This window comes from Crotalus tigris, unplaced genomic scaffold (assembly GCF_016545835.1).
Source record: "Crotalus tigris isolate CLP2741 ecotype Arizona unplaced genomic scaffold, ASM1654583v1 scf7180000024437.13266115, whole genome shotgun sequence".
Classification (NCBI taxonomy): Eukaryota; Metazoa; Chordata; class Lepidosauria; order Squamata; family Viperidae; genus Crotalus; species Crotalus tigris.
In genome coordinates, this window is record NW_024100606.1 from 5323516 (window position 1) to 5348540 (window position 25025).

General features: G+C 40.0%; 1 pseudogene; it reads left to right on the forward strand.

The window, feature by feature from the left end:
* The first annotated feature begins 1685 nt into the window (after positions 1-1685).
* LOC120302687 lies at positions 1686-24707 on the forward strand (annotated as a pseudogene).
* The last annotated feature ends 318 nt before the right edge of the window (positions 24708-25025 follow it).

The following is a 25025-nucleotide window of genomic DNA, read 5'->3' on the forward strand; positions in this document are numbered from 1 at the left end:
TGTAGATGCTTCTTCGCGAAGCGCAAAACCCCACCCTATTCTGGCTGGGGACCCTGGTACCTTTCAGGCGCAATTCTTCCTGAGGTTGTACCTTCTGACGGCCCAGGCACACAGCTGCAATGTGTCCTTGTTTTCTGCACGCCTGGCAGATAGTGGAGCGGAACTTGCAGTCGGCTCGCTTGTGGCGACCTCCATAACCGATGCACTTGGGGAGAGCTGAAGAGCTTCCTATTGGTTTTCCTTCCTTTGTGGGGTGGAGACGGTCCACTTCCTCGTCCGGATCCTCCTCGGAGTTTCTTTGGACTTCTTCCTGGTGCACGGACGCAGCATCTGGACTGTTTCTGATCGGCCGCATGTTCTTGATGGCGCCGCCTGCTGCTTCTTCTGCAGTGACCTCTCTCAAGGCATCTTGGAAAGACAAGTCCTCCTTGGTGAAAAGTCTTTGTTGCAACTCTCGATGCCTTAGCCTGCACACAAACCGGTCCCTCAGTCGTTCTTCGAGGTCCTTGAACTCGCAATGTTTGGCGGCTTTCCTCAGTGCGGCGATGTACTCCTTGGCCGATTCTCTGGGTCGTTGATCCCTCTGCTCGAAGGTGTGGCGCCACGCGATGACGGACATCTTAGGTTGGAAGTGCTCCTTCAGTAACTTCTTTAGATCTGTGTAGCTGACAGACTCTAAAGGAACAGGTGCTGCGAGGTTCTCAGCGATTTCGAATGCGTCTTGACCGCAAATGCACAGCAGGGTGGCAGCCTTCAAGCTCTCTTCCCTCACCTGGTTCACTTTAAGGTAGTTTTCCACCCTGGCTGCGTAGGACTCCCACCGCTCTGGATGTGAGACGTCGAATTCCGAAAGCCTTCCAATCTTCGCCATTTCGTATCAGGAAGGGTCTATCAGCCAGCCTACCCTTGAATGCACGCTGGATTGGCGGGTAGCTGCCGAGTCAACGCCGTTCCTGCCGCTCCGGACTCACTCGGGTAAGCTTACACCTTCTCTTTTCCGATGTAAGGCAATCCCACCTTCGTCGCCAGTGTTGAGTCCGTTGCGAATGGTAAGACACGAGAAGCAGTTGTAGTTCTCAGGAAACCTTTATTCTTCAGTTCAGCTTACATTGGAATATGGTGGCAATGCCCAAAACTCTCGGCCTCCTTTTATAGGCCTTTCCCGGGTCAATCTGTTACTTTTGGCACGCCAGCACCCGCGCATGCGCACATGTACTGGCGACAGCCTGTCTGGTCCCGGGCAGCTTGCACCTGCCCGGGACCGTCCGCAATGCCCCGAGCCTGCTTGCACAGGCTCAGGACATAACACATACCGTGTTTCCCCGAAAGTAAGGCCTACCCAGAAATAAGCCCTAGCTTGATTTTTGGGGTTGGGCCTAATATAATCCCTAGCCCCAAAATAAGCCCTATTTTGGGGTGAGGTACAGACCTAAAAATCAAGCTAGGGTGGGGTTAGGGGTATAGAGCTGCCCCACGTGCCCTGCACCCACTTACCTTGCAGCCAGGCCTTTCCTCGTGGGCGCACCTCTTCTGCAGCATCCTCTGCAGCCAGGCCTGCATTTCTCAGTCACAGGCCTTTACAGAAGGCTTCTGCAGTCGAGAACTGAGCTATGGATTCAATCCATAGCTCGGTACTTGGCTGCAATGGCCTTCCGGAAAGGCCCGACTGAGAAATGCAAGCCGGAATGCAGCTGCAGAATGCAGCTGCTCCTTCGGCTGCAGAAGAAATGGACCGGCTGGGCGGGTTGTTGATGCCGGAGGTGAGTATAAAAGATATCCCCCAAAAATAAGACCTGGTGCCTCTTTTGGAGGCAAGGAAAAAAAAAAAAAGACCTGGTCATATTTTTTGGGAAACATGGTATTTACCTAGTATGGCTCTATATACACCACCATACTGGCATGATGCATTGAGTAAAATGACAATCTCCAAGGAACATCATATACTCACAAAAAATATCTGAATGAATGCCCAAGGCAGGAAACTGAGAATATAATAAGAGTGAAAAAGTACAAGCGCTTCATGGCATTCATCACCATTCTTTTTAAAATATAATTTGTATTAAGAATTTTAATTACATTAGTAAAAACTAATACAAACTAAACTCAGAAAAAGAGAGGAAAAGAGAAAAAAATAAAAAATTCAAGAAAGAAGAAAAAGGAAATAATATAATATAAGAACAAATGAATATTTAAGAATGTGATTTCCAGCCTTCATCACACCAGCTATAAACAAATAATAACTGGTACTTGTTGTGAAAACAGTCCTGTATTTTCTTTCTTGAGATGGTGGGAATGTTCACTGGATTCAATGACCTTAAGAGCAACACCAATAGGAATGTGAGAAACAGTTAGGGTCACATCAAATTATAACCCATAGCAAAGGTAGAATGTTGCAAGTGGGGGACAGCCCAATTCCCTGAGAAGAAACTCCAAACTCAAACAAGAAGAAGAAAATGGCAACCCATTATCAGGAGAACTCTATGGATGTGCATCCTTCAATTTTTGGCAAATGTAAAGCAAGTTTTCATGTTGTATATAACCTAGAAAAGGGAGGAACGTATTAAAATTTTATGCAATTTTTAAAAATTTAAAAAAAACAGATTACTGGAGTCAGAGCAAACAATAGACATATTTTGCCATTATTCTTCAGTTACTGATATTCAGAAGCATGCGACCCTGGAGACAGCAAATAGCTATCAATTTGGGGAACTACTGATTGGCTTACGCTCCACCAATTGCCTAAGTGTTTTTTCAAAGCTATCCTGATTGGTACCATTATCACAGCATCTTCTGGGGGTTATTGTTTGAGATGTGCTGACTCCTCCCTCCTACCGGGCAATGATAGGAGATGTTATGAAGATGCCCCTTCATTGCCAGCTCCGGAAATACATGTGTGTGCCCACCTTGGTCTGTCTGAACTCTGGCATGTAATTAAAACTCCCCCTGGCAGATGGAGCATAAAGACAGGAAAGAGACCTTGGCAGTTCTTTTGGATACTACCTCTCAGTAAAGAGATTTTGTACTCTGTTATTTGTAAATGCTGAAGAAGGCAACAGAATCTCTCAAGCAAGCTAATTGGAGGGGGAAACAAGCAGTTCCTGAACAGAGAGTGATCGCCAGTAGTCATTAGGCTTCCATGATAATGGGCATTTATCCTGCTTAATTGTTACCTGCCTCATAACACTGCTCCCTACTCGGTGTTTACATTCATTGTTTCACATATGTATAGTCCTTACTGGATCATTAAAAAGAATTGGTAGGATAACAATGGGGAAAATTGCCCTTTGAAGCACTGTGCCAATTTGTGTATGAAGTAATATCTGTGAGAATGACCTCAACTATAGACAAAGTTGTCTTTACTTCTACTACACTATTACTTTGCTTTTAAGATAAGTTATTATTAGCATTTTCTCTCTCTTTCTCTCTTCCAAACTTCTGAAGCTTCTTATAGAACTGAGATGATATTTATAAATATTCAACATTTGTTGAATCATCCAATTAAACAAAATTAGTGAGGTTTTTTATACTGAATTTTTAATTTAGACTTCAACCTTTGAATGTTTTTGGACTTCATGCTTTTCCAGTTTTTTGTAGCATGGATTATAAAGTTTCATTTTGCCAATTGCTCGGCTATATTAGAAGCATTTATTAAGCTTACAAACCAGAATTGTTCTCAAAAGACAGGTTCAGACCTTGAAGTTTCGTGAACTTCTAAATATTAAGACTTTTAGCTATGTCTAGGTACAAATTCATCTTAATGTTGTTTAGGTGGCAATAGCTATATAATACCTAATTCAGGGCAGATAACTGAAATGTCCTCTGTGTGGGTTCTCTTTGCTCTAGATGTTTCAACAGGTACATATTACTGGAGCCCAGTTCCTCACATGGACCACGCAAGAGCAGTACTATAGAATGTGTCAGAACCCATTTCTTTGTTGGGGGATTTGATTCGTCCCTTTCTGGTTTCTTTCTGTGCGTTCTGTCATTCTCTTGAGAGGGAGGGGGAGGCCTATGGGATGCATTATTTCCCCTTTCGCTTTGCTACAATTTATCCTCTCGGCTGTTTCTATATAATTGCTCTTAGAACTGTTTCCCCTCAATGTCACCCTCGGGTGAGAAAGGACTATGCCTCCGGCCATCTGGCTTATCTCTTGTTGCAGAAGACAAAGGTGCAAAGACCCAACAACATCTTCACAGGCATGGGAACGGACTCCGTTATCAGCCCCTCTCCCACAATGGACATAACACTTGGGGATTGGCTTGTTTGAATTGACCAGATGAACTATTGGGGTGGGGTTCGCTTGAGGCTCTTTTAACCTATTGATCTGAGTGGGAAACCCTCAGATCCTGCCTTCTATGCCTGCTATCAGCTTCTCTTAATAAAAGTTCCTTTTGGAATGAAACTGTTCCAAGAGTCCTGCTTCCCTGGGATGGGACTTTGAAGCGGGTCCTTACATTAATGCCTTTTTTAATGTCAGGTGCATTGGTTGCCAAATTGTTTCTAGGTACAATTTAATATAGTTGTTGTTATTTAAAACCCATCATGAACATAATTATTTGTTAGGCTGTTTCTACCCAGTACTCTCCTGTCCCTCCTCCAAAAAGCTGTCTGGTCCTTTCCTTACTCTTAGAAATTAATAAGAATCGATGGTTTCTTTTTCATTAACTCTGACTTTAATGGACTAAAGCTAAAATATTACAGAGTAGTCATTGAGTCAAACAAAAGAGGAGTAAAGAAGAAGAATTGTGCTAGCTTCAGAATTGATCCCTATTTTGTCACAGTAGTAAAACCAGAAAATGGCACTTCATTTTTCCTCCCACCAATTGTCGCCCATTGATGGAAAAACAACAGCAGCAATCCTGAGTAAAGATAGATACAGGTAATCCTTGATTTATAACCACAACTGAGCCCAAGATTTCTGTTGCTAAATGAGATATTTGTTAAGTGAATTTAGCCCCAATTTATGACCTATCTTGCCACAGTTGTTAAGTGAAGCACTGCAGTTGTTAAGTTGTTAAGTGAATCTGGCTTCCAGTTGTTAACTGAATCTAGTTTTCCCATTGACTTTGCTTATCAGAAGGTCACAATAGGTGATTATATGACCCCAGGACACTGCAACTGTCATAAATATGAGTTAGTTGCCAGGCATCTGAATTTTGATCAGATGACCCTGGGGATGTTGCAATGATCATAAGTGTGAAAAATGATCATAAGTCACTTTTTATTGCCATTGTAACTTTGAATGGTCACTAAATGAACTGTTTTAAGTCAAGAATTACCTATACTTAGAATGGCAGGCCCAGCCATAATGTGCAGGGTGGAGGGGAGGCTCAATGTAGTAGGAACTGCTCCTAATATGCCTCAATCCTTCTCAGTTGGGCTATTTCCAAATACAGGTATAGGACTACTCTGAAGAATGATGGATCTGTGCTAATTTCCTTTGCTGGGAGGTAATAAGTACAGAGATAGTACAAGATAAAGCTGGGAAAGAGATCAATTATTAATCAATACTGTCATGGAATTACAGCACTAGCAGCAAGTGACCAGGTGTAAACAGTAAGAATGATAACTTTAATAGAAATATGCTAGAATCACTATCTGGGCAAAGGGGGCCAAAGCATTACTTAAGCTTGGAGAAATAAAATTAGCATTTGAAAGCAGCTCCAGCAGACTCCCCCCTGATTCACTGGAGTATAAAAAGAGGGAGAAGGTACAGCATAATCAAAGTTGCAAGATTCTGGCTTCCGGTTTTACTCAGTAGCACAAGTAGCCAAGTGATCCCAGGGCTCTGCACCCTATGGCTGATTCCTTTCTGTTTGGGGACCCTAAATGGGCTTAAAGTCACACCGGAGAGGCAACAAAGAAGAAAGGAAGCCCTGCCAACCACGAAGAGACAGGGGTCGATCCGGTCATTCGGGGAAAGCTCTCCAGAAACCAACAGAAGAAAGGCTAGCTTCATTCCAGAGTCTAGCCCAAGTTACAAGCAGCCAAAGCCAAAAAGTACTAAGTTAAGCTTGATCGTAAACAATGTGTTTGGAACTGGGTAAGAATACCGATTCTCTCTCTTCTACTTGCTAATTGATTTCCTAAAAAAAAAAAAACAAGAAGCAAAAATCCTCCAAAAGTGAGAGGAGGAGATTTTTGCTCCACCCTAACACAGACGGAAGTGGTGATTTAATTTTTATGGGGGACGGAAATACTGAAATGAAATGGATATAAGACTTAAATCTGGATGTGTGAAATTGGTAGAATTGGTTAAGATTTTCTTTTCTTTTTTTAATAAAAATCTTTATTTTCCATTTATCCAGCATAATTATACAACAAAATTCACTTATCAAAACAAAATAGATTCATAACCATAACCATAACCATAACCATAGGTGCCTATGGTTAAGATTTTCTTGGCAAAAGATTATTGATGAAAACAGAAGGCAATTGCCTGTTTTGAAAACTGAAAAATGAACTGGTGCTGACATCTAGTGATGGATGAAAATATACAATTATAGCTGCTCTAATACAGGAACTGGTAAGCCCAGGAAGAGATAACTTGATTTTGCGACTTTCAATGCTTTAACTAAACAAAGAACTGCTATAATAAAGAAAAGAAAACATTTTGGGCTATCTACAAAGCAAGAACCATAAAACTTAGGGGAAAAAATTGACCTTCCTAAATTATAGACTTATTGAACTGTTTGCAGACTCTATAGCTCAGTGGTTCTCAACCTTTTTAATGCCACGACCCCCAACCAGTTGTAAGTCGAGGACTACCCAACTGGTCGTAAGTCAAGGACTACCCCTGCCCGGGAGTCCCGCGCATGCGTTGTGCCGCCCCCTGCGCTGGCCGAGGCATAGCTGGCAAATGGTAGAGATGGCGCAGGCCACCAGCTGGCCCAGCCCAAGGGAGGTAAGGCACCCGCCAGGCCCCATGTGCACCACCACTATTCAAGAGAGTCTATTCTATTGGCTTTCAAAAGCCAATAGAATAAAAGGGAGTAGCACAGCTAAGGAAAAGGGGGAAAAAATGGCAGACTGCATTGTTTGGCGACCCACGTGAAATGGTTGTTCGACCCCAAATGGAGTCCCAACCCACAGGTTGAGAACCGCTGCTATAGCTGTTATAGACTCTACAGCTATATAATGAAAAGCTGCTGGAATTGGGTATGTTTAGTTTAATGAAGAGAAGGATGAGGGGGGATGATAGCAGTATTCCAATATCTCAGGGGCTGCCACAAAGAAGAAGAAGTCAAGCTATTTTCCCCTGTTCTGAAGGCAGAACAAGAAGCAACAGATGGAAACTAATCAAGGAGAGAAGCAACTTAGAACTAAGGACAAACTTCCTGACAGTTAGAACAATTAACCAGTGGAACAACCTGCCTCCAGAAATGGTGAATGCTCCAACACTGGAAGTTTTTAAGAAGAGACTGGACAGCCATTTGTCTGAAATGGTATAAGGTTTCCTGCCTGAGCAGGGGGTTGGACTAGATGACCTCCAAGGTCCCTTCAAACTTTTTTTAATTATTATTATTACTATTATTATTATTATTATTTGCAGAGAAAGGAAAACTTTGATTTTTGGCCATCATGGCACATCAGAGATCTGCAGAAAAAACATATCAAGAAAAAAAAATACTTTCCAGGAGGAAATGTATGCTATGTTACAACTAATACAAATGACAATGACTTCAAACCATGAGGAAATTAAAAATAACTTTGAAAATTTAAATGAACACAACTTCAATTTAACTTCACATCAAAAAAACTCTCAGAAAAAAAACAAAGTTGCAAGATTCTGTTATTAAATCAATCTCAATAAACATAGAAACAGAAAACTAATGGCAGAAAAAGGCTTAGTGGTGCATCAAGTCTGCACTTTAAAGGAATTTGTTTTTACATTTATTTATTATAATATTTTAATTTTAATTTACTTTTTAATTTTTGTTGGATGATAGATATTTACTTAGCCCAAAGATGTTTAATCTCAATGATAATTGATTTGTTACCTCCACTAGAAGTTGGTTCCAAGCTTCCACTATTCTTTCTGTGAAATAATACTTTCTAACATTACTTTTGAATTTCCCTCTTGTCAGTTTGATATTATGTCCCTGTGTTTTTTACTTTTGCTTAATATTGAAGATATTGCCTTTTAGAACTTTATTCACATCCTTAATATATCAAATCATGCCCCCCTTTCCCTTCTGTCCTCCAAGCTGTACATATTCAGTTCCTTCAGTCTCTCCTGATATATTTTGTTCCCCAGATTTTGCACCATTTTTGTTGCATTTTTGTCTCTGGACTTGCTCAATTTTATCAATATCTTTTTTTTAAGTGAGGTTTTCAGAATTGGAGATGACATTCCCAAACAGGGTCTAATTACATCTCTAAGTAGCAGGATCAGGACCTCCTTTTTCCTGCTGCTGATCCCTCTAGTGAGGCATCCCAGAATTTTGTTTGCTTTCACATCTGCCTGGCCACACTGTTAATTCATTTTGCATGCTTGATCTATGAACACACCTGAATCCTGTTCTTCTGTTGTTCTGTCTAACACTGTATTGGAGGTACAGTACTCTGCCAGAGGATTCTTTTTTCCCAAATGCATTGACCTGCAGTCTCCATATTGTTGACCAATTTTCCAGCATGCCAAATCATTTCCATATTATGAATACCCTCAGGAAGGTCAATTCTATTATACATTTTTATGTCATCAGCAAAAAGACAAACTTTATCTGCAGCCTTTGTGTTATATTACTTACAAGCACATTGAACAGAACAGAACCTGAGGCTGAGCCTTGTGGTATACCACTAGTGACTGGTCTCTGTTCAGACAGTGCCCCTTGACAATCACACACTGGGATCTATCCCTGAACCAACTTCCTATCCATTAAACCATCCAGTAGTTAAGCCCTAATCTGTACAACTTTTTTATGAGCTCATTTTGTAGAACTGTATAAAATGCTTTGCTAAAATCCAGATAGGCTATGTCCACAACCTTCATTCAATATACTGTATTTGTGACATAGTTTAACAAGTCAATTAGATTAGTTTAATGTGATCTACCCTTAGTAGAGGCATGCTCCTTTGGGTCTATCAAGTTGTGCACTTGTAAATGTCCATTAACTTCACTACTATGAATGTTAACTTACTGGCCTATAATTTCCAGCTTCTTTCCTAGATCCCTTCTTGTGGATGGGTAAAATATTAGCTGTCCACCAGTCCTGGGGAACTTCATCTGTTAGAAAAAAAAACTGGTTAAAAAGATCAGTTAATGGTCCAGCGAGCACACCTAGAAGTCCTTGAAACTCTGGGATGAATACCATTTGGACCCATTGCTGTATTAAACTTGAAATTGAAGAAGCAAAATCAGCTCTGGTTTTCCTGCGTGAAAAATTGCTTAGTTAAACAATAGCTTTCCCTGCCTCTACCCATCGGGTACTCCCATTGTTCAATAATAAAACTTTAGACTTCTTCATCAAACACCTGTGTTAGTGATCTTGGCATTCCTGCAGGCTGTCACGATCTGTAGATGGCTTCTTGGAATCCCGTTTCCTCCCTGCGCTTTCTACCTCTTCCCCCTTTTCTATGGCAAGTTGATTAAAAGTTAGCAAGTCTCAAAGCGGTTCAATCTTGGCAACTGATATGACTTCCCCAACCTGTTTTTGTTACTGGCATCCACTTCTGAAAAGACTCTGCAGAAGTATTAGATGGTTTGCTATAGCTAGGTCTCCCTTAACATAAGAATTGTTTACATTTTTTTATTTTGGTGATTGCACAGTTTTTTCTTCTTTTGTCACTAATGTACCTAAAAAAAGGTTTCATTCCCCTTTTTAATAGAATAAGCCAGTTCCTCCACTTTAGCTAGTTCCACCTCATAAAAATAGTTTTAATCTTCCCTTGTTGATTTCCTGGTCTGGTTTATCTAGTGGCGCTGACATCAAGTTCAGCAGCATTTGAAAGTAGTCAAAGGAAGGCCATAGAAAAAAGACATATTATAACAAATTACCAGAGTCTACTGCTGTGAGTAGCCTGCCCTAAGAAAACCAATAATGTGCATAGAATCTTATGCCACAAGAGACCATAATGGAATGGCCAAAATGCTACCTATACATCTCTCCCAAGTCCACTAAGGAATGTCCATGGAAACATGGAGACTGGAGACCTCTCCATAGTCCAAACAATTAAAGATGAAAGTATCTGCAGCCCTTGCCAGTGCCAAAACACTCCTCTAAAACTCACTGTTCAGAAAAGGAGAGCAATGACATTCCTAGGAAGGGAACCAAATGTCACCATCTTGCTGGTATATAAAGGAAGATGCACAGACATCCTGAACACAGATGAATACAATGCCAAGATGGACAGTCTTTTGAAGGACACTGCTACATATGGCATTCAGAACAGAGATCCTATCAGAACTTCACTCAGACCATTTGTCAGCAGCATCAACACCATTACCTACAACATTGCAAAACATGTAACCATCTTACTAGGCCCTCTGGTAGGCAATACCACCTTCACATCAACAATTCACAGGACTTTGTCAGCAAGTTTTCAAAACTAAAACTGGATCCAGTTGAGACTATGGTTTCTTATGATGTGACTTCACTCTTCACCTGCATTCCAACAACTAAAGCTGTCACTGTAGTGAAGAAATGACTGCTACAAAACAGCACATTAGTTGACAGAACCGACCTCAGCCTAGATCATATATGTACTTTGCTTGACCTCTGCCTGACCACTACGTATTTTAAATGCAATGAAGGTTTCTACAGACAAAAATACGGCTGAGCCATGGGTTCACCTGTGTCCTGCATTGTGGCCAATCTCTACATTGAAGAGGTAGAAACCAAAGCCCTAAACTCCTTCACAGGAATTCCATCCACTCACTGGTATAGGTATGTGGATGATATTTGGGTCAAGATTAAAACACAGGAATTGGAAGCATTCAGCAAACACATCAACTCTGTGGACAGATACATTAAATTCACTCAGCATGATGTTAAAAAAAATAGTCTGACCTTACTGGACTGAAGTTTACAGAAAACCCCCACACAGAGATCAATATTTACATTTTGATTCTCACCACCCACTGGAGCACAAAATGGGAGTAATCAGAATTGTTAAGTCCTTCGTTCGATGGCGAATGAAGATCACACGTATTAGAAGTAATGGTTCTTTATTTCTCCTTCTACTCACTACAACAACAACAGTGAGACTCGCAGGTCTCCACTTTTGTGTCCGGATCCCCAGGCAAAAAGGCTACAGTTAATGGCTCGCTTTCACGCTTCGCGCATGCGCGCAAGGCTGGCGCCTCTCAGTCTGGCCCCAGGCAGCTTGCAGCAACCCCGGGACCATAGCAATGTCCCAAGCCTGCTCAGGACACAACACCCCTTTCCCCCAGATGAAGCTTTCTCCGCACACATGTGCGACCTCTATGAAGGGACGTGGTATAAGATTCCGTTAATCAAATGCATGGACTGTGAAACATAGATGTTACTCTAAAACCACATCTTTGTGTTATACCATGCTATCGTTTTGGGAATAATTGTATCTGACCTCCAAAACAAAACCAAATAACTTCACCATTCATTTATGGCATTTCTACCTTGTTTCCCTGGGAATTGACAGCAATGTCACAAACTCCCTAAGGTGTTTGGGTGGGTATTTAACCCACTGCGATCTTCTCGGACCCAGGGAACACTCTTGGCTTTTCTGCTCCCCTACTGGGTTAGGTGTGCCCACTCTTTGCTGCCTCTGGTACCCAGGTGACCCTGGTTCTGTTGCCTGGCCTTCTTGCTCGCCCACCAGGCTCGGCAGGCCAGGACTGTGCTCATTCCCATACCCGGTTGACCTGCCCATCTGTTGGCTGGCAGGACTCTCTAAGTCCCAATCAGCGTCCCTTGGACTTGTGGTATTCTCCAGGTCCACAATGGACCTCCCTTGGGAACACAGCCCCTCATCCCCTATCCCGGCAGATGGATTGTCTGGGGTAGTTGCTGTGCCCTAATGCTTTGTGGCCCCCCAGTCAGTGCCAGAGGTGCCAGAATCAGGATTTGCCTCTCTGTCTACTCCCCTTCCAATTGACTTCCTTCTGGGAGCAGTTGTGGAATTGGGCCAGTTCCCTTGAGTTGATGCCAGTTCTCTTGTATTTCTTGATTTGTTTGGATACCCCCAGTCAGTCTCCCTGTCTGGAGTGCTGTATGATGAGTGTGAATAATGTGGGTACCCCCGTGTGACTCCCTGGCTGGAGTAAATGATAGTGTGGGGAATGTTCCCCATCCCAATGAATTCCTGTTGGGAACACTTGCGGAAACTTTAGATGGGCCTTCTCCGGCCTCCTCAGCGGCCAGTGACTGCTGATAGTGATCCCCAAAATGCACAATATAACCCTCTTCCCCCCCTCCAGATCAGAGCACGGAGCGGCAGAGGAAGAGTCCAGTCTCATACGCAGCTGATCTATGTGCCGCTGCAGAACGCGGCTGTCACCCAAGGACACCTCGTAGGATAAAGGTCCAGACACCTTGCAGACCACCGCTGGAATCCAAAGATGATCAGGCCCATAGCTCCGAGTCCAGACCGGAGCACCCACTTGTAAGCTCCTTGGTGCCCTAGGCTGCGAAGCCTGAGATGCCACCAGATCAGAGTGCAGTCTGTCTAGTTTACTTATGAACCTGCGGCCCCAACGTAGTTCAGCCGGACTCTTCCCAGTACAAGTACAAGGTGTAGTGTGATGTAAAGAAAGTCTGCTAACCTGTGATGCCAGTTACTGTAAGTCAGCTTCTTGAGCCAGAAACTTTGGAACTCAGTACCTGGACTCCTGTCAGGCCAACCTGACAGCACCCATGACAACACACGTGTAAGAGTGTGATCGATGGCAGTTTCTGCAGCCACATCCCTGGCATTGAGAGGAGATTCAGGCAACTCCTGAATAGAGAGAATATTGATGGCAGGAGCAGGATCTGGTTCCACAACTTTGAGAGGTAGCCTACTTAGGCCATCAGCATGGCCCATTTCCTTATCTGGTTTGTGAACTAAAGTATAATCATATGCTGACAGGAAAATGGACCACCTCAGCATTCTAGGGGATATAATATGAGGGGCTTATGGTCAGTGTACACCGTGAAATGGCGGCTATATAAGAAATCATGAAATTTCTTTTTTTTTTGTAAAAGATTTTTTATTTTCAATTTTTCATTACATTCATAAAGAGTACTTCAGATAAAGAATAAAGTAAATTTATACACACAACTTTCGGTATTGCTCACCCATTTCCCCCCAAACCGCATCCACCCTCTAACCTCTTCTCTCACTTCCCTCTTTCCCTCTTCTTCCTCACTCTCTCCCTCTCCCCTTCTCCTCAACCTTCCTACTTACTTCTCCCCTTCCTCTTATCTTCTCACTCCGGATGCAGTCCAGGGGAAATGCCCGAGCAATTCCTCTCTCCAAATTAAAACATCAATATTATATACAAAAAAACCCTATTTCTACTTATCTGACCTATTTAACCTCCAACCCATCCTCCCCCTCTCCCCCCTCCCCCCACCCCCGCCCCTCCTCCCCCCTCCCCCCCAACTTCCCAGAGCCAAGTACAGGGTTATACAAACATATTAAACATAATCTACTTAAGTTTATTAATTATGCAATAACCAAAATCACACTAACCCTTAACTCTCTTCAAACTTTAACATCATAATTTTATAAACAAATCCATTACTCATAAAGTAAATGAAATTTTGTAGTTCCATATTTCCTCTGAACATATTCTATCCATCTTCTCCATACAATAACATATCTCTCTTGTGAATGATCCTTTAAATAAGCAGAAATTTTAGTCATTTCTGCTAAATTAGAAACCTTAAATACCCATTTTTCTAAAGAAGGCAGAGAGTCTTTCTTCCAATATTGACCCACCAATAATCTTGCTGCTGTTATTAAATTCAACATTAAAATAGTTTCTTTAGCATCAAAGTCCACAAAAATACCCAAAAGAAATAATTGGGGAGTAAACTTAATCTTCCTTTTAAAAACCTTTTGAATGTTCCACCAAATCATAATCCAAAAGGCTTTAATATTTTTCCAGGTCCACCAAACATGAAAATAAGTTGCATCCAAGCTACCACATCTCCAACATTTAGGTTGCTGGTTCTTGTACATACAAGACAACTTTTTAGGATCCAGATGCCATCTATAAAACATTTTATAAAAATTTTCCCTCAAATTTTGAGCCTGCGTAAATTTAACATTTCTAATCCAAATTAACTCCCATAAATCCAATAGAATCGGTTCCTGAATATTCTGAGCCCATTTAATCATACAATCTTTTACTAACTCTGTTTCCAAATCCAATTTTATTAACTCATTGTAAATTCTTTTAATATGAGCATATTTCTGATCTTTAATCTGAATTACCAAATTTTCATCTGCTAAGGTAATTCCCACTTTCTTATCTAAGGTCCATCTCTCCACTATTAGCAAATATTGAAACCATGATTGTAAAATATTTTCTTGCCTTAACAAATCTGAAGACTTTAGTTGCCAATCAGTACCCGACCAAATAAGTAATTCTTTATACGAAATATTATCAAAATTCACCCCCTTAGAAATCCCCTGAATTGCTTGTCCAGGAATCCCCCAAATAGGTATTTTATAATTTAACTTATAATAATACTTCTTCCAAACTCTAAGTAAAGCATTTCTTAAAATGTGTGACTTAAAAACCAGATCTACTTTCTTGTCAAAAATTAAATATGCATGCCAACCATATAATAAATCCCAACCTTCAAGAGCAAGAATATTTTTATTTGTTAAATTAAGCCAATCACTTACTAAAGTTAAAGTGGCCACATCATAATATAATTTCAAATTAGGTGCTTTAAGTCCACCTCTTTCTCAAGTGTCTTGCAAAATCTTAAACTTTACCCTTGATTTTTTTCCCACCCCAGATAATTTTTTTTTTCGAAGATAATTTTTATTAAATTTTTGACATTTTACAAAAAACAAAACAATCTCCCCCCCAACCTCCCCAACCCTCCCATTCCCTCCCCCGACCTTCCCAGAGCTGGATATAGGCTTAATTAAAATTTCATCAAAAAATCTTTAAAAAAGATATAAACCATAAATAAATCTAACATTAGTTAAAAATCTAAATACATTAATTAGAAAAATTATAAAATAATTAACAATAGTATATATATAAAGAAAACATGAATACAAAAAATAAATGTTTAGAAAAGAGAAGAATGAAAAAAGGGAACAAAGAACAAAGAAAGAAAAAAAAACCAAAATATTCCATTTTAAATATAAATTGTTAAAAAACTAAATAATATTTTTATATCTAACTTATGTTGTATAAAATCTATCCATTTTTTCCATACCGCAACATACTTCTCTTGCGATTGATCCTTCAAGAAAGCCGAAATCTTTGCCATTTCCGCCAAATAAGAAACTTTGAGAAACCACTCTTGCAAAATAGGCAAAGATTCCTTCTTCCAACATTGCCCTACTAACAACCTTGCGGCTGTAATTAAATTTAACATCAGTGTAGTCTCCTTAGTATCACAATCAATAACGATACCTAACAAAAACAATTGTGGGGTAAATTTTACCCTCCTTCTAAAAATTCTTTGAATATTCCACCATATCTTAATCCAAAAGGCTTTTATGTTTTATACGACCACCAAATATGATAATAAATAGCATCCAAGCATCCACATCTCCAACATTTAGGCTGTAAGTCAAGGTGCCATCTGTAAAACATTTTATAAAAATTCTCCCTTAAATTCTGGGCTTGTGTAAATTTGACATTTCTCACCCAAATAGTTTCCCAAGTATCTAATAAAACTGGTTCAACAAAATTTTGTACCCATTTAATGATACATTCTTTAACTAATTCTGATTCTGAGTCCAATTCTATTAACACCCCATAAATTCTCTTAATGTGAGTTCGTCTTTTACTTGTTTAAAAAAATTCTCATCTTCTCTAAGCAAACCCACATTACAATCTACCTTCCATCTATCCACAATTTGTCTATACTGAAACCATGAATATATAATATTTTCTAGTGCTAAATCTTCCAAAGATTTTAACTGCCAATTTTTACCATCCCATCTAAGTAATTGTGCATAAGAAACACTATCCATCTTAACTCCTCTCCTTATCCCCTCTATCGCATGCCATGGTATGGCCCATAATGGAATTTTAGAATCAGTTCTATAATATTTCCTCCAAACCCGAAGTAAAGAAATCCTTATAATATGAGATTTTAAAACCCTATCAACCTTTTTATTAAAAATTAAATAGGCATGCCATCCAAAAACTAAGTCCCAACCCTCCAAGAGGAGTATTTCTACGTTTGTTAAATTAACCCAATCACTAATTAATGTTAAAACCACAGCATCATAATACAATTTCAAATTCGGTACCTTGAGTCCACCTCTCTCACGAGTATCTTGTATGATTTTAAGTTTTACTCTTGGCTTTTTCCCTGCCCAGATAAATTTATTGATACCTTTCTGCCATTCATTTAAGTTAACCTCATTCTTTAAAATAGGTATCATTTGAAATAAAAAAAGAAACTTTGGCAGAACATTCATTTTAATCACCACAATTCTTCCCAGAAGAGATAATTGCAACTTCTCCCAATTTTTCAAATCTCTTTGTATCTTGACCCACAGCTTTTCATAATTATTTTTATACAATTTTGCATTAGAGACAGATAAAGTAACCCCCAAATATTTTACCTTATCAACAACCTCAAAATCTGTCAAATTAACCAAAGTCTGCTTATCGAGATTAGTCATATTTTGGGTAATATTTTAGTCTTATTATTATTAATTTTAAAACCCGAAACCCGTCCATATTGATGTATCAATTGTAATAACTCTACTACAGAATAAATAGGTTGTGATAAGGTAACCACCAAGTCATCTGCAAAGGCTCTTAATTTATATTCTTTTTTATTGACTTCTATTCCTTTTATTTGCTGTGATTCTCGAATTTTAATCAACAATATTTCCAAGGTTAAAACAAACAGCAATGGTGACAATGGACATCCCTGTCTAGTCCCTTTTTCTATTGTAAAAACCTTTGACAAACCCCCATTAACTATAAGTTGTGCCATTTGTTTTTGATAAATAACACCAAGAGCTTGTTAAATTTTTCCTTCAAAGTTCATTTTCTCAATTAATCTTAACATAAATTGCCAATTCAATTGATCAAAAGCTTTTTCAGCATCTAAAAATATCAATCCTGCGGAAACTTGATTATTTTTATCTAAATATTCTAATAAATTAATGATTTGTCTAACATTATTCTTCATATACCTTCCAGTTATAAAACCTGTTTGATCTGTGTGTATAACATGATGCAAAACCCTCATAAGCCTATCGGCTAAAATTTTCGCAAAAATCTTATAGTCTACATTCAAAAGAGATATAAGTCTGTAGTTCTTTGGTAAAATAAGGTCTTGATCTTCTTTTGGAATTAAAGATATAAAAGCTCTACCCCATGACGGGGGAATCTCTAAGCCCTGTAATATATTATTAAAAAGTTCACTTAAAGGTTGAACCATCTCTTGTACCAAAGTTTTATAATAAATAGATGTCAAGCCATCCGTACCCGGTGCTTTACCTAATTTTAATTCTTTAATCACCATCTCAATTTCCTCATTAGTAATCAAACCATTAATTTCTTGTTTCTGATCTTCTGTTAGTTTAGGGAAGTTGGCTTCGTTTAAATAATTATCTATATCTGAAACCTGTACTTTGGTACTCTTATATAATTTTTGGTAATAATCTAAAAAAGATTTCTTAAGCAACTCCTTCTGATAAACCAATTTACCATTATAATTTATTTTATCTATAATTCTCTGTCTCTGTTTCTTTCTCAATTGATATGCCAACCATCTCCCTGGTTTGTTAGCATTACAAAATGTATTTTGTTTCATATACAATAAGTTAGTTGCAGTTTGATCAGCCATCAACATATTAAATTGTGATTTAAGCATTTTTATAGATTCTTTAACCTTCTCATCTGTAGGATTTAGAATCAAAGTTTTTTCTTTTAATTTAATCTCATTTTCCAATTCCTTACGTTTCTGAATCTGCTTCTGTCTTTGAGCATTATTCATTTGTATCAAAATCCCTCGCATAAAGGCTTTACCTGCATCCCATACCATAGACATTGAAGTTCCCTTATGCATATTTAAAACAAAATAATCCTTTAAATGCTCCTTTAATTTTTGGATGTTCTTTTCTTGTCTAAATAAGTTTTCATTCATCCTCCACGATCTCCTCTCCTCTTTTTCATCAACCAACTCCATCCAAACTGGACTATGATCCGTCAATATCCTAGGAAAATTTTTAACGTTCTTTACCCTGAAAAATAAATCAGTTGTAATCAAGAAGAAATCAATTCTTGAAAAAGATTGGTGTCTATCTGAAAAGAAGGTGAAATCTCTCTCCTCCTGATTGCGTTCACGCCAATAATCTCTCAGTTCCCAGTCCTCTTTCAACTCAAAGAAGGCTTTAGGTAATTTAACTTGTTTGAAAGAAGTAGAAGATCCTTTTTTGTCTCTTTGAGTATCTGACACACCATTCCAATCTCCCATTAATATAACAGATCTGTAATCCAACAAAGTTAATTTCTGATGTAGCAATCTATAAAATTGTTCCTGTTGTTGATTTGGTGCGTACAATCCCACTATAAGTACTTTCTTACCATATAAGGCAATTTCAATCATAACATATCTCCCTTGAAGATCAGATTCTACCAAACAGGCTGATAAGTTTTGCTTAACATAAATAACTACTCCTCCTTTTTTCCCCAGGAGCAGAAAATACAAAATGAGATCCCAAGCGAGCGTTAACTAGATATTTTTGATCTTTAAGTGTAATATGTGTTTCCTGCAAACAAATAATATCATTATTATGTTGCTTTAAGTAGTGAAAGATTTTCTTTCTCTTTTGAGGGGAATTAAGGCCATTAGCATTCCAGGTCAGGAGCTTTACCATCTCCCTTAACCAGAAGCCTGGAGAAGACTGCTTGAAGATCTGCCATTGAAGAATGTGCTGCAGAACTCTTGGGTCTTGCTCCTCCCACCGGCAGTGAAACAATTTCTTGAAGAGATTCTTTAACTTCTTTCTTCTGTTGTTCCTTTTCCTTACGTCTATGTGCCGCACGGGTCATTCTTTGCTCTTTGATCTCTGTTTGTCGCGACCACTCCGCCTGTAGCTTTCCAGCAACCATCACACCTAATCCTTCAGACTGCTGTTCCACCTCTTTATCATCCAGACCTTTCTGCATCATAGATGATGGTGAGCCTGCTCCCAGGACCGAACTGTAAAACTCCTTTGCTTTAGTAACTGTATTAAGTCTATAACGCGTCCCCGCATGGCTCAGAACAATACCCATCGGAATCTCCCATCTAAATGGCATCATTCTTTTTTTAAGCTCATTAGCTAAAAAGGCAAAGTCTTTTCTCTTTCTTAAAATTTTAGATGGGATCTCCTTTAAAATAATGACATCTTGAGCAGCAATCTGGAATCTCTTATTATAGAAAGCTTGTATGATTTCATTACGCAGAGATCTCTTTGCAAAATAAATCACCACATCTCTTGGTAAATTTTTTTGTTTTGCGACCCAGGAGTTAACTCTGTAAATTTTTTCCACTTCTCTAAATATCTCTTCTTTATTTCTATTCAAAATAACAGCAAGGTCATTTACCACAATCTCTGTCAGGTCCTGCTGCATATCCTCTTTCAGCCCCCTAATTCTTAAAGCATATTCCATTTCCCTATACTGAGACATAACAATATCATCTTGTGAAATTTCCATCTTTTTTTCCATGCCTTCAAACTTGTTTTCCAGAATATCAACCTTGTCTGAAACCTCTTCCACTCTAAAATCTAGCTTCTCAACCACAGAAGCAAGTCCTGTTAATGCCATAACTATGTCTTGCCTCAGAATAGTATTGTTCTGCTCCAAAAGCTCCTTCATTTCCCCTCTGATTTGGATTTTATTCTGCTCTAAAAGCTCCTTCACTTCCCCTCTGATTTGAGATACAGCATTTCCCATTATATCTTTCATATCTTGTACCGTTATTGTTGGCAAAGGAGGAGACAGTGGTGGTGTAGCTTTAGGTTGTTGTGCCGGTAAAATCGCAGGAGAAGAAGCCACCTTTGGAACTGTAGAAGCTGCTTGTCTCTTTGAAGCCATTTAAAAAAAAACAAAAAAAATCTTGTTTCTTCTTTCTTCCTTCTTAAAAAAAAAGCAATAAAAAATATCCTCAAAAAGAATAAAAAAACAAAGGAGAGTTTAAAAATCTCAAATCCACCTTTTAAAAAAAGGAAAAAAGTTTAAAAGAAAGCTATATAGTCCATAACGTTCCGTTTGACTCACTTTTTTCCGGAAAAAAAAACTTTCAAATCGCCATTTTACTTTCACTCTCCACTCAAACAAAACAAAAAAAAGGAAAAAAAGAAAATCAACCTAAACTAAAAATCAAATAAAAACCAATAAGTTCAATCCTTTACCCAGCTCTGTCTGCTTTAAAAATAACTCACTGGGTTTCTTTAAGCACGGAGGTGATAGCAGCGTTTTGCTTTGTTCCCAAAGGATCAAAGACAGCTGGGGGGCGGAGGCAACCCGAACTCCGAGGGAGCTCTCTTTTCACCCCCCAAGAAAAAAATTCCTGGGGGGGGGTTGAGAGGCTCTACCTCTATTCGGGTGGTTCTCTTCCCCCCCTTCGCCTGGGAGGGGGATTTCAAGCCGCGGGACAGCTGATATCTGCTGCGCTCCGCGGTTCTCACGCTCTCCCAGGAGGACAGCTACAAGGTAGCCACCATCATCGACGCTATCCACTGGAAGTCCACCCCAGATAAATTTATTGATACCCTTCTGCCACTCATCCAAATTAGCATCCTTTTTTAAAATAGGTATCATCTGAAACAAAAAAAGAAACTTTGGTAGAACATTCATCTTTACTACTGAGATTCTCCCCAGCAACGATAGTTCTAATTTTTGCCAATCATTTAAATCTTTTTGTACTTTTACCCATAAGCGTTCATAATTATTCTTATACAATTTTCCATTAGATGTTGTGACATATACTCCTAAATACTTAACCTTATTAACTACTTCATAACCTGTTGCTTCAGCTATAATATCTTTTCCCTTCATAGACATATTTTTCAATAATATTTTAGTTTTGTTCTTGTTCACCTTAAAACCAGAGACCTGTCCATACTGCGCTAAAATTTCAACCAAGTCTCTGACCGAATCTGTTGGGTGGGATAACGTCACAACCAAATCATCAGCAAAAGCTCTCAGCCTATAATCAATCTTACTTATTTTTATTTCTTTTAATCTAGATGAATCTTGAATTTTAATAAGTAAAATCTCCATTGTTAATACAAATAACAATGCTTCCCTGTCTATTTGGGCATAATTACGCTCAGCAGAAGACAGAGTCCTAGAGTGATATGCCACAGGAACCTGTGTCCCATCAGCCCTCAAATAGCTAAGTACAGCTCCCACCCCATAAGGAGATGCATCGCAGGCAATGCAGACAGGTAATTGTTCATTGAAATGTGCAAGCACAGCATTAGATGTTAGTAAGGCCTTGACCTCATTGAAGCTTTTTTCGTGGACTTTTGTCCACTGCCACTTTTAGACTGCTTGTCCAAAAGCCTATGTAGTGGTTCTGCTACAGCAGCTTTGTGAGGAAGAAAAGCATTGTAAAATTTCAAGAGGCCCAGAAAAGCCTGCAGCTCACTTTGAGACTTGGGGCTTGGAGCCTGCTGTATAGCCTTCAACTTAGATTCAGCAGGGTGAATACCTTGGGCATCTATTCTGAATCCTAAGAAATCAGTAGATGTGACTCCAATCCTACACTTATCTTTCTTCAACTTACGGCCTGCTCTTCGAAAACGGAGCAAGACAGCCCTTAACCTCTCTGCTAAGTTTTGAGATGACTCCCCAGCAATAAGGACATCATCAAAATAGGGGCAGATTCCAGGGATACCTCTAAGTGTGCTCTCCATGACACTTTGGAAAATGCCAGGGGCTACATTTACACCAAATTGCAGTCTCTTGACCTTGAATGCACCCCTATGCGTTACAATTGTCTGTGCCTCAGCAGCTGCTTCATCAACAGGTTATTGTTGATATGCCTGTGCCAGATCTAGCTTTGCAAAAACTCACTCCCCTTTGAGGGAGGCCAAGATATGGCTGACTACTGGTACTGGGTACACGTGCTGTTGCAGCGCCTTAACCCTGATGGGTGTGATAGTTGGATCTAACCTCAATGAAACTGGAGACCCCTTATAGGACCCAAGCTGTGGACTAAACACATCTGCAAACTCTTCACAGACTTCTGCTACGCTCAGTGTTTGCAAATGTTGTAGTCCAGTAACCTGGATTCCCAAGGTCTCAAACCAATCGAGTCCTATAAGACTTGTTCGTTCACCCCCAACAACCAACACATCTAATGGACCCTCAAACTCCTTGTGTTGCACTGTAAGGGTGGCCTCCCCCTTTATTTTTGAAAATCTGTTTGTGTTATGTTGGGTGGCCTCAGTTTGGCTTGAAAATCACTGCTGTTGCAAATTTTTCTAAATGTATGAATGGAAATAATGGAAAGAGAGGACCCAGTGTCCAGCTCCATGGCTACAGGAAACCCTTGCAACTTAACCTTAAGTGACAGTTTTTTCTTGAGGGGTTTGTGTGTACCTGTTCCGCAAATACTCCTGCACAATGTGCAGAAACCCACCCTATTTTGGCTGGGGACCCTTTCAGACGCAATTCTTCTCGAGGTTGTACCTTCTGGTGACCCAAACAGATGGATGCTATGTGGCCTTGCCTGCCACACGCTCTGCAGATGGCGGAACCAAACCTGCAGTCGGGTCTTTTATGGTGTCCTCCACACCCGAAGCATTTGGGCGCTGTTAGGGCTTTTTCTTTGCCTTCCTTCTGCCTTCTTTCTGCTGACTGGTAAGGCCAATCCACCTCTTCTTCAGGATCTTCCTCCAATCCTTCTTGGATGCCCTTATAGTGAACAGTGACTGCCTCCGGATTGTTTCTGACGGGCTGCATGTTCTTGACTGCCCCACCTGTTGCTTCCTCAGCCATCACCTCTCGTAGAGCATCTTGGAATGAGATATCTTCCTTTGCAGAGATCCTCTGTTGTAAATCCCTGTTCCTTAGACCGCATACAAAATGGTCTCTCAGCCTTTCTTCCAGATCTTTGAACTCACATGGTTTGCCTGCTCGTCTCAAGGCCGCAATAAACTCCTTGGCTGATTCACCTGCCCTCTGGTCCCTCTGTTCAAATGTGTGTCTCCATGCAATAACAGACATCTTGGGCTGGAAATGTTCTTTCAATACCTTCTTTAAGTCTGTGTACATTATAGACTCCAGAGGAGCAGGGGCCGCCAGATTTTCTGCAATTTCAAACACGTCCTGACCACAGACACACAACAGAGTTGCAGCCTTCAAACTGTCTTCTCTGACCTGGTTTACTCTGAAGTAGTTTTCTACTCTTGCAACATAAGACTCCCATCTCTCTGGGTGTGAAACATCAAATTCAGATAAGCGACCTATCTTCACCATCCTTGCTTCTTTTCTTGGGAAGAAGTCAATCAGCCGAGCTTATCTCCAGTGACGCTGTACTGGCTGAGTTTAACGCTGTCTTCCCTTCTTCAGGACTCCTTGGGTAAGTCTTTACAGCTTTTCTTCTTTCAAGCTTGCAAGATCCCACCTTTATTGCCAGTGATAAGTCCTTCGTTCGATGGCGAATGAAGATCACACATGTTAGAAGTAATGGTTCTTTATTTCTCCTTCTACTCACTACAACAACAACTGTGAGACTCGCAGGTCTCCGCTTTTGTGTCCAGATCCCCGGGCAAAAAGGCTACAGTTAATGGCGCGCTTTCGCACCTCGCGCATGCACGCAAGGCTGGCACCTCTCAGCCTGGTCCCGGGCAGCTTGCAGCAACCTCAGGACCATAGCAATGTCCCAAGCCTGCTTTTGCAGGCTCAGGACACAACAAGAACCTACACAACTGGGCTGAAAGTTTGTCTACCAACAAAAATGGAAAAGGAAAAGAACAAAAACACATCAAGGAAGCCCTCCGAATGTGTGGCTATCCCAACTGGGCTTTCATCAAATCCAAAAGAAACCCCAAACCCAGCAGGTTTTTCCTCTATAACAAAGAAGAGAATAACAAATGAAGCAATATTGCAGTAATATCTGAAAAACTCAGGAGGATTTTCAACTAACACAATATACATACACATTTTAAACCCAAAAATACACTAAGACAGAAACATGTCCATCCCAAAGATAAAACACCCAAACACAAACTGAGCAATATGATATACGCAGTACAATGCAGTGAGACATGTACAGATCTGTATATTAGAGAAACAAAACAACCACTTCACAAATGCATGGCACAACATAAGAGAACAAACCCATCAGGACAAGATTCAGCAGTCCATCTGCATTTGAAAGACAAAGGTCACTCTTTTGAAGACAGCAAGCTCCACAATCTGGACAGAGAGGACCACTGGTTTGAAAGAGGGGTCAAAGAAGTCATCTACATCAAAATTGAAGAGCCCTCTTTCAACAGAGGGGGAGGGATACAACACCACCTATCTCCCATTTACAATACAGTCCTTTCAACACTTCCAAGAAGGTTCCACATCCATTTGCACTACTCAGATGACCCTGAGGGCACAGATAACCTCCAAGTGGCCTCAAGGACTCTCAGAATGAGTGCTAACAGATGACTACAAGGAACATATATCCTCCCACCCTCCACCATTTAGTCAGAACTGTAGAAGCTTCTTGGATGAGAAGTAAAACATATCCAAAGAAAAACAAAGTCCAGTTGCCTTTTGAAAAAGCACCTTTGGGTCCAAAAAGGAATGTAAGTAGAGAAACTGCAGCTGATGTAGACAGTTTCTCAGAGCATTGCCCAATTAGCACAATTGTTGTAGGATATTTGCAGTTCATGTATCATGCCAGAAATA